Consider the following 12008-nt stretch of genomic DNA (forward strand, 5'->3'; position numbering starts at 1 on the left):
CCATCATTCTGAGCAAACTATCACAAGGATAGAAAACCAAACACCACATGTTCTCACTCATAGGTGGGAACTGAACAATGAGAACACTTGGACACAAGAAGGGGAACATCACACACTGGGGCCTGTTGTCGGGGAGGAGGGAATGGGGAAGTGATAGCATTAGGAGATATACCTAATGTAAATGACGAGTTAGTGGGTACAGCATACCAACATGGCACATGTATACATATGTAACAAACCTGCATGTTTGTAACCTAGAAATTAAAGTTTAATTAAAAAAAAAAAGGAAAAAAAGAAAAAAGAAAATTATCCTAATGCTTATCCTGTCCTCTTCCCTGCTCAGCACCAATAACTTCTTGGGTGTAAAGATTTGTTTAAAGACACTGACCATCTCCCCCTACTACTAATGTCCTTCCCATCTCCTCATTGCCCCATCCCCAAAACAAACAACCTGCATCTGATAATGGGCAGCAAACAGATATTATTTTTTAGTGAACTAAGTCAAGACCAGCAAAGCATAGGCTTGCCTTATATTTATATGTATAATATATAAATATAAATATGTATATATTTATATACATATATGTATAAATATATTATTACACATAATATATACATATAAATATGTATATAAATATAAATATGTATATAAATATAAATATGTGTATATTCATACTTACATCACATGATGTATCATCCATGTCATTTGATATATATAAAAGTCATACTGTTTTTGCCTAAACTTCATGTTTGATGGCAGAACCAAATCTAGAACTCAGGCTAATATTTCCAGGCTAATATTTATACCCACACTATACTGTTGCTTATGCTGGATTCAGCTAGTGATTTTTCTAGTTTGCATTGTGCATGTAAATATATATATATGTTGCCTCACTATTTCTACAGGTTTTAAGGGAAATTCATTAATTCCACAAATATGTATTAAGAACTGACTATGGGCTGGAGATATAGCTAAAAGCAAGATGAACAAATTCCTTGCTTCACAAGGCTTAAATTCTAGTAAAGGATACAGGCAATCAATAAGTTGACAAATCTATAATATAGTAATAGGTATTCAAAGCAGGGCAGGGAGATAGAATATTTTGGAAAGTACTTCATGAATGCATTGTTCTGCTGTATAACTTTTTCAAATGAAAATGGGTTTGAGACATTTTGAGAGAATCTTTGTCCATTTAGTGTTGCTGTAACAGAATACCTGAGGCTGAGTAATTTATAAAGAAAAGAGGTCGATTTAGCTCATGGTTCTGAAGGCTGAATACAAGAAGCAAGGCACTGGCACCTGCTTGGCATCTGGCGAGGGCTTTGCATGCTGAGTCACACCATGGCAGAAAACGTCAAAGAGCAAGCGGACATATGTGAAGAAGCAAAACCTGAGTGATGTCCTCGCTGTTTAACAATCAACTCATGCAGAAATATTCCTGCAAGAAATAATCCGGTGTTCAGAGATTGAGTCTCCCAGCTCCAGCTTGGTGTTGTTTCTCAAGTCATTCACTGCCAAGGAACAACACCAAGCCCTTCATGAAGACCCACCTCCATGATCCAAACACCTCCCACTAGGCCTCCCTTCCCAACACCACCACACTGGGGATCAAATTTCAACATGAGTTTTGGTGGGAACAAATTCAAACCACAGCAGGAAAGTATGAACAGAAAGTATGCTTTTATCCGTAGTACTTTGGACTTCATTCAGTATATTTGCACTCATGCATGCACAGACATATACACACACAATGTGTTGGTAAGATTGGTATGATAATGGCTTTTTCGATGCATTGTTAAAATGCCATTTTAAATAGAGTTCATTACTTTTCATTATGAGTGTTGTCATTTTCACTGTAATTTATTTCAATGACATTGTCATCTAACATTGTTAACATATTTAAGTGCTGATGAAAAATTCTTTGAAAAGCCAGTAGATAAAGAAAAAAAAAAATACAATAGAAAGACAGCAAAGGAGAAAACACACTGAATTCTCAGTACAACTGTAAAGAAGCTTTTTCCATTCCTGGGGAATTCTAGTGTGTTATAGAGAAGAAGGAAGAATCTTATGCTTCCTCTCAGCCTCTTCTCTCAGGAAACAATAATAATGGCATTTAGAGCTCCTGAGTGGCCTTGAGGCAAGAAGAAAGTGTTTTCTTTTTCTTCCCCTAATTGTTTGAAATATCTGAGGGTTTCTCTCTACAATTAAAAAAATATATAAAGTCAATAATGCTAATAACTGTAATAACCAGTAATATCAAGCTCTTACTATGTTCCAGGCAGTAGGCTAAGTACTTTACATAAAATTATTTCATTTAGTGAAAACAAAAACCCCATGACTCAAACGTTATTATGTTTATGTTATGAGTAGGAGTCCTGAAGAGGTGAAATACCTTGCTCAAGGTCACGTATGTAATCAAGAGAGTCAGGCATGGACCCTAGCAAGTAGATTCAGGGTCTCGAGTCTTGAACATAAGCCATCTGTATGAGACAAGCTGTGGATCAGGTTCTAAGTGAAATGTGGAAAAAATGAGCTGCAAGGTATGAAGGATGAAATGTCAGAGGCTGGTCATTGGCCATGATCTGAAGGAAAGTAGTTCAGTGTGGTAAAAAGACCATGGCTTTTCCAAATACTTGTCTCCTCTTCTTGAGGGTGATCCCCATGAGCATAACAGAGAAATTGTTGAACATAAGCACAGGTTGATACAAAAAGAAACCTAATTTTTTCACTGCAGGAGTTTCTTAGATGAGACTTAGTAAAGCATTTGTAGGGCATGTTTTGGAAAGACCAGGGAAAAGCCTTACAAATATCAACCAGAATCAAAAGGGTACTTGTGGTTGGTGGATACATGGGCTTAATTACCCATGACTTTCTGATCCTGCTTCTTCTTCTGTGTCTTGTGGTTGCTAATGCTGAGTGAAATTACTCACTTTTGCAGACACTTCTGTGATCACATGTTTACTCACTCAACCAATATGGCAAGTGCTGATTTAGTGGGCCAGAATGGAAATTAAAGAGCTAATTTTTGCTTTAATAGCGCTTCTGTAATATTTCTCTGTTCCTTCCTATAATCATTTAACACATTTTATGATAGTAAATTGCATGCTATGTTTGGCTCTTTCAACCAAAACCAAGAAAGAATACGTACCTGAGTTTATGCACTAGACATTCTAAGAAAGAGACAGAAAGTAAACAAGTTAGCAAAGAGAGATGAAGAAAATATCTCTGAAGAGGTGGTATCTAATGTGACATGGAAAGATGAGAAGCAGAAAATAATGAAAAACAGACTAGAAGGATGGTTACCAGAGACTGGGAAGGATACTGGGAGAGTGAAAGAGAGGTGGAGATGGCTAATGGTTACAAAAATAATGGAAAGAATGAACAAGGCCTAGTATTTGATAGCACAACAGGGTGACTATAGTCAATAATAATTCATTTGTACATTTAAAAATAATTTTAAAAGTGTAATCTGATTATTTGTAAGACAAACTATAAATACTTGAGGGGATGGATACCCCACTTTACTCTGATATTATTACATACTGCATGCCTATATCAAAACACCTCAAGTACCTCCCAAAATATACACATACTATGTACCCACGAAAATTAAAAATAAAAAATTTAAAATAATAAAATGAAATCATAGAAAAAGCTAGTCAAGAAAGCCCAGGCAAAGAAAATGGAAGGCTTGCCATTAGAAGTAGAAGGAATAGAAGGAGGTGGATTTAGTGACTCAATATAGATTAATAAGAACAAAAAACTCATTTGCAGAGCCAATAATTAATCAGGTTTTCAGAGATCTAATCCTGTGATTTCTGTTACACTTTTCCATTTCTACGACAGTAGAATGAGCATAAAATGTACTGAAGAGCCATGAGGAGATAAAGGAAAAAAACACGTGGTCAAATTTTAGCAGGTTTTTGAGATCTCCTGAGACAAACTTTATTTCCAGAGAATTAATAACTCTCTATAGAATAATGTATTAAGTAAAAAAAATTTTAGGATATACAACCTATACTTATAAAAACATGTTATTTTCCAACAGTAAATTGAGGCACTAGGGATGTTGAATGTGTTTTTAAAAGTATTTTGAAATTTCAATTAAAAAGTTTTATTGAAAACGTTTGTCATGACAGTGCTCCACTTAAGGTTTCAGAAAAGTCATTGCTGATGTCAGTATCTATGGAAAATGTGACATAATTTTTGTTTCAGGTCAAGGACTGCAAAAATAAATTTTTACTAATGATTGCTTCCTCATTTTAATGAGGTACTTTTTTAGTATTGTTACTCTGAGGGGCTGACACCTCATTACTTGGCAAATTTACATGGTTTTCAGATTTCTGATTTATAGAAAGAAGACAGTGTGAAGCCCTAATTCACTCAGTTTCATTATGCATACAACTGATTAAAAAATAAGTCATGAGGGAACCACTAACAATGTGACTGAAACCCTGTGGTTGTCTGGTAGACTGTTGAACTAATCCAACACACACACACACACACACACACACACACGGAAGTTACGTCCTCTCTAAGACTGTTATGGCAGAGCAACTTCCAGGTACTTATCCAAGTTCTATGCCATGTAGCCTGGGCATGGGCATAGCTGTCACATGGACACTTCAGGGGCTCTGTCAGCATGGGAAGGACAAGAAAGTTGTGGGCTTAGGATCCTGCTCCATGCCCATGCTAGACAAAAGCTTGTTCAGAATATTCTAGGATTCTTAAAAGAACATTGGAATGTCCCTGCATTATTCCTCAATCTTGCCTTGTGCTTCTCTGCTGGGGAAAGGGCTTATCACATGCGGACCAAAGAGGAGCACTGTCTAGGCATCATTAGTTTCATCTCATCTCTATTTTTTTTTTTTTTTTTTTGGTGGGGGCACGTCTCCAATCTCATTCTTTCTCTGCTGTCTAATTCTCTATATTCTTGCTTCTCAAAGGGAGGGTCATGAACCAGCAGCATCACCTAGGGGCTTGTTAGACATGCAGAATTTCAAGCCCCGCCTCAACCCCACCAGACTTGCTGAGTCTGAATCTGCGTTTTAACAAAGAAGCCTTACACACACATTAAACTTTGAATCTCTCCTCTGCATTCACATATGCACAGGTTGCCCCTATCTGGCAAGGCTATCATCATACCTTGCCCCTGTTTCCTTGCTTTAATTGTATTTTCCCTTTCTGTTATGGCCTTACATGTGCTACTTCAGATATTCCCTCCAGAACACTCTGCACTCTGGCTTCATTTCTACCTGTAGTGCACATGTAAGAGTCATTGCCCCTCAGTATCCTTTCTCCTTACCTCCCTGGGGATCTACCCCTCCTCCCTTTTCAGACCAGGGGCTGCATACCCTTCCCCCAGGCTACTGCATATAACCACATTAAGTCAAATAGTGCATAACATTCCTTCTGACCATGGTAATTGGTGCCCACAACGAGGTTGTTTTGTGACCACTTAGAGCTAATGAGAAGTAATCAGAATTGATTGGGACTTCTGGAGAGTAAGAGTTCTTACTTTCCTTACTGTGGGGTTTCAAGATGACAGAATATAATTACTAGAGTTTCTCCTGCAATCAGTCCTGCCTTTAGACCCAGGCAGAAGTGGTTTCTGCTCTGGACTCAGGGTTATAGCTTTCCTCTAGCTCTACTTCTTCACACTAGTCAAGGAATCTGAAAGGCCATGAGGGTTGAACACCCAGAACCCATGATATCCCCTTCTTTAGGAACCCAAGTCTGTGAAATTCTCTTTCCAATGTACTCCAGTCTTGCTTCCAATGCTTGTTCAGGGGAAATTCCTTGGGCTGTCTCTCAAGGTGCGTCTTGTTACTGGTGGTATTCATACTTCTCTGGCTTGAGTGGTGGCCAGGGAAAGGTTTCTGGGAGGGGAGTGGACCGAGCTTCGTTCTGTGCACCTTAGTGTACACATATGTCTGTCTGTCCAAGTCCCTTTGTTATACAGGATGGAGGTGAAGGTGAAGAGAAGCAGACACCAACAGCCACCACTTTTCATTATTGTTGGAAGCTCATGAAACCTACCCCCACCTCTGTTCTGGAATGTCGCTGATGATGTCTTGGTTGCCACAACTATCCCTCTGTTTTCTTTCTTCTCCCCCCGCCCCCGCTCCCACTTACCCTTTCACTTTGCACTATCTGCTCCTTTGGCATTTAGAAAACTCAACTTTTAAGTACTTATATTATGCAGGAGTCATAAACCAGAGAGTCAACCCAATCTGTTCCCACGCCCCACCTGCTCCCACCACCTCTCTGCCTCAGGTCTCTTCTTATCCTTAGGCCCTTACTATTAAAAATTGTTTTTATCAGTCACCTCTTCTCCTTCCTCACTGAAGATGTTCTGGTTTAGTCACTTCAGTGAATTTCAAAGTAGTCTCATTTTTCTTTAATGCTTCATCTACATAATCGTGAGAATGACCTTCTACCAGGAAATTATATTATTTTCCTACTTAATCATCAGTGGTTTCTCTCCACCTAGAGAAAACAGACAGTCCTCATCACAATCTACAAATCCCTTTATATCCTGTCCCTTCTTGTATTTTAACAAGGAGCCTTACATGAGCATTAAACTTTGAATCTCTACAATCACCCATGCACAGGTTTCCCCTATCTGTCCAACCTACTTCACTCAGTCAGCAAATATTTATTGAGTGTCTACTTTATGGCCGGTAGTATTCTAGACAGTGGGGATGCTATGGTGAGCAAGCTAGGGTTTCTGCTCCTAAGAAACTACTGGGGAAATATAGTAGACGAATAAACAGATAAGCCAATAGGAAAATTAAATAATACACACACATGCACACACAAACACACATATATCACACATCACACATATATGCTGCTCAGGGCTGAAAATAGGGTTATTTGCTGAGCAGAGAGTGAGGAGCTCAGTTCAGTTGTACGGTCTAAGGAGATTTTCTACACACATGACATCTAAACTGAGGCTTGAATGACTGGAATAGGACACTTGAAGTAGGGCCAAGTGAACTTTCTGAACAGAGCTCACAGACAGTGCACAGGCCCCAAAAGGAAGAACTACCACCCGCTCTTTGATTCTCATTGTATGCTTCAACTCAACTCCAGACTTGCAGTTCCCTGAGCATGCGAGGCTATTTCAAGCCCCTTGTCTTTGAATACCCTTTCCTTCGTGCTGCCCAGTCAACTACCACTCTTCTTTCTTGTTCACACCCACCTGTTACCTGCTTTCTTAAGGCTGCCCTGTCTACTCTCCCTTGGCCAAGCAGACTGAGAGGCTCCCTCCTCTGTGTTCCCCTTTGTGTGCACAAACTTGAACCATAACCTTGTTATGGCATTGAAATTCTCTTAAAGACGGAGAACATGTTTTATCATTGTGTTTTTCCAGAGCTTTGCATACACTACACACTCAATACTTATTAAAATAGATGAAGGAAACTTTTTTGAAAAATCTCTCTTCTATTAGAATCCTTCATGCCACTCTGCCTAAGAATGTTCAGAAACTCTCTTGATTTCCTTATTTTTCTTCTTAACCAACTCTTGTTTCCTTTTTTTCCTCCCTATCCAGTCGTTCAGGTTTTCTGGGGCCTGAGTCTCACGTCTTTCTACTGCAGAGATTCCTTGCATTTTCAGCACTTCCACAACCATTTCTATATTAGTGATTTAAAATCTTTTTATTCTCAGTAAGAACCTAGTGGTTTTTTAAAAAGTCTTTATTTATATTTGGTACACTTTCAGTTCTTTGTTTTATTCCTTGTACTGAACATCTGTTAAGAGAGGAAAAAACAGGGATAGTAGTCATAAAAATCAGTCAGTGTGTATTTCCAAGCAATCTCTGCTATCTTCTGGTGTGATAATTTGCAAGTAACTAAGAGTCTGACATGCTAAGTGCTTTTTAAGTGTAATATTAGTCATCCAAGTTTCACAAGACTTACGAAGTAGGTGTTTTATTATTTATACTTTACGGATGAGTCAAATGAGGCTTAACGAGATTGGAAATTTGCCCCAACCTACCAGTGTGTGTTCGAGCCTGGATTCTAACCTGCATCTGTCTGAATCAACATTTAATCAGTAGTTCCGAGGAACACATAAGACGTGGCTTCAACATCAAATTTTTTAATGACAACTCTGTACTTTCTCAACTTATCATTCTATAGCTATCTTTTAAGTAAAGCTAAGAAGAGTGCAAGAGGTCTTAAATTCCTGCAGCCATTTGATAATCAGGGGTTATATTCAATCTTTTACTATCTTGCTTTGTCTCATCAATGAACGAGTATCTATCAAATACAACTTCTTTGAATCCACCTGCAATATTTTTGTATTTCGTGCATACACAAAATCATTTTACAAATGTAAAGGGCAAGAATAAGACTCAGTGGTTTGGTAGAATTTTTGCTATGCAAGTTAGGAGGTGGAAATTTGAAATTCACTAAGAATGCTGAGAGAGGTACATTTTGTAAATCAAACAATGTCACAATCAGGTTCCAGGTAAACCAAGTGGCTTCTTCTAGTTGATGTTTTTGAGATTAAGTATGCTTTTCCTGGAGAGCTACACTAAGACATGACAGCAATCAGATTCCTTGGCTGATTAAACACTTAGTGAACACTGAAATAAACTTCACACATCTTTCACTCCAGGCAAGACAGACGCCCATGTGGGAGCTCAATAGTCATCCTTTCTGCAGAAAGGGAAATAAACACCTGATCACTATAGTAATTCATTATCAGAACAGAAACCCAGGAGCTGAGCACATTGCACAGTCCTTAGCAAGTAGTAAATAGCCAATTGTGACTTCAGTGGCAAGTCACTCCACAGGCACTCAAAATCTTTTGATTTCTGAAGAAATAGTGTTGATCAATTTAGTCTGTGAATTTAAAAAGCAGGTGAACTCTGTAGTGATGAATTCTTATGACTACAAATAGCAAAGTGGGTTCACACAACAATGGATTGGAGAGTGGTTATGCAGTTCTGTGTTGTCCCAGGCTTTGTGGAGGAGGTTGCAAGAATGATTCTGTATTTGCCAAGTAAAGAATAATGCAAGCTATCCTCATCTCCAAGTTTAGATCTGACTCTCTTCTTTAAAACAGAGTTTCACACGGCTATGAGGGGATATTTGGGGAATCTCTGGAGTTAGGCTACCTGGGCCAGAGTCTTGACTCTGCAACTTACTAGATGTTTGACTTTGGACAAACAACTCTGTTGCTTTCTTCACCTTTAAAATGAAGATGTCAAAAGTGCCTGTTTTATAGGATATTGGGAGTATTAGACTAAAAGATTCATCCAAAGAAGATAAAGGGCTTCCGTACAGTGCCTGGCACTTAGTCGTACCCAATGTATGCTACTTTCCCTTGATTGTACTACCTAGTAAAATGTAAGTAATCTGGCTTTGCCTCAAATCACATTTTAAAATAGTGAAATTGATGACCATTGTATTCCACATACAGTAAACACTTAGACATTAACCTAACTATGTGTCAGGGCACAAAGAGAAGTATACTGGACCCAGTGTGTATGTTCCCATCACCTAGATTTCCTTGGCATCGCCTGTCTACCTACATGTACTCTTTTCCTATTGCCATAAAGGTCATCACAGCAATCACCTCATTTCCAAAAAGCATCAGTTGTTTCTGCCTCCTCTAAGATGAGATGAGCCATTAGAACTCATTTCCAGCACCTAGGTCCAATCTAACAGGACCTATGGGGGCCTAGGTTTGTCCACTGACTGCCCAAAGGGGCTTGGCAATGCACTTTGGTTTTATGAGAGTTAATGCCCTGTGGGTGAACTTTGACTAATGAAAGAGAGAAAGGAAGAGTAAATAGAAGAAATCACTCATCTTTTTTTCCCAGAGGGCCTGGTCTGAGATACAATGGCTCCATGTGGAACCACTGTATTAGTGAAAAATCACCTAGTATTTGGTTCACTCTTTTCCTACCTCATTTCACTTTCTCTTTTACTCTTGCTTCCTTGGCACTGTAGTCGTCAATAAAGTGCCAGTAGGTTAGTTTCGCCTTAAGACACTGTTTTCTAGGGATTCAGTGACAAGAGGCAATAAACATTTTCCCATGATACATAATATTTTGATAGTAACTTTAAAACAGTGTGGTATTGACTACATTATTCCACGGCAACATAGAAGACTGAGGGATGTATTCCTCAAGAAGGAAGGAAGTGTCAGATTTTCTTTAAAGGATGGATAAAGTTTATGAAAGATCAATAAAGATGGACAAAAGAAGCAGAAAGAACAAATTGAGTTAAGGCAAAGATGTATGCATTAATGCAAACGTACTGTAAAGGGTCCCCTATGACTGAAGTGGAGGGTATGTGGAGGCATTGGGATAGGTAAGTTAGAAAAGGATGCATGACTCAGTTGCGAAGGGCACTGGATGCTATGGTGTTATACTTTGGTTACACTCTAGGCAGAAGGAAGCTTTCAAAGATTTTGAGTAAGGAGGTGATATGATCATGTGTAAGATACTGGAGGCAAGCAGCCCACTTAGGTGGCTACTTGCAACAGTGCACATATGAAAAGGCAAGAGCCCAAACTAATAAAGAGGAAAAACTAGAAAGTGAAGAATAAATGCTAGAGATACTGTGGAGGCAGAATCAAGAAAACTTGGAAAATTTTGCATGTGGAGTAAGACATTGGGATCAATGGTAATGTTCATTTATTAGGTACAGCAGAGAGGAAGCCATAATTTTGAGGAAGAAGTTAATTTTATAATAATGTAGTTAATTTTTCCAATGAACATCTGGATAAACATTACTAAAAATATTTGGAAACAGATCCAGAACTAAAGAATGTTGCTACCTTTTGGATAGACGACTCACATTCACTAATAATAGATTTCAAGACATTGTAGAATAATGAAATTTATAAATACAAATTCCTCATGAAGTCCAACCATCTATCCCTGAAAAAGTACATAAAAGATAATGGGAAGCTCTAATAAACTTGAATAAGGATGACTACTTATGCAATGAACAGTAGAGAACAAACAACTGGACTGAGATGTAAACTTATTAGTTCACTCTAACTTGAACATCTGAGTAGAGATGTTAGAGAACACAGGAGTCTGATATAGGCCTCAGAAAATGACAAATTATTATGTACTTGAGGCTTTTAAGATCCTTCCTGAATATGCAGAATTGGGGCTAGTAGCAATTATTCATAAATATAAAATACATTCATATTCACGGAAAAATGAAGAAGGCAAAACAGTGGAGAAATAGACCTAAAAGTGTTTTCAGAATATAAAGATTTACTAGGAAGGAAAGAAAACTTCACATATGTTTATATTCCAGTAATGTGGTCCAATTTTTAGAAATAATAATAGCTGATATTTTTGAAGACATTGTTATCACCTGCCAGACACTGCTGTGGGGACTTTACATGTGTCAACTCTCTTAATCCTTGCAAAATCCCGATGATAGGTTTTATTATTACCAGTTCTTTTGAGATGAGGGAACTGAGGCACACTAAGGACACAGATCACGTGAGTGATGGGCCGGTTGGAATGAGGCCGTGCTATGTCAGTGCTCCAGCATTTAACCACTGTGCCATTTAACCTCCTTAGCCCTGTAAGAAGAGTAATGATATTTTTCACATTTGTATAGCAATTTATAATTCTTGATGCATTATTTCATACTGATGTACAACAAACCTATACTTGGAAAGGACAAAGTATTATTAGGAAATTGAGGCTTAGGAAGTTTGTGTTCTGCAAGGTTATATAAGCTATTTTACAGCTTTTCTCTGACATGAGCTTACTTTGAAGGTAAATAATATCAAGCCTAGAAAATACTTAGATGAGTAGAGAAGATAAAAAATACAAAGGTAAGCAACCAGAATGTGACATAGGAAATGAAAATTTTACTTCCTACAATAAGCATTAGCTCTAGCAGCTTCCTTAGGGTCTGTTAATGGGGAGGGAGAGCCCCGACTGCCAGACTTCTCCATTGAACATGTGTCCTCCCTCTACAGTTTGCAGGAAAATAAATGTACTCTATGAGGTTAA

The sequence above is a fragment of the Theropithecus gelada genome, chromosome 3, assembly GCF_003255815.1.
Source record: "Theropithecus gelada isolate Dixy chromosome 3, Tgel_1.0, whole genome shotgun sequence".
NCBI classification, from domain to species: Eukaryota; Metazoa; Chordata; class Mammalia; order Primates; family Cercopithecidae; genus Theropithecus; species Theropithecus gelada.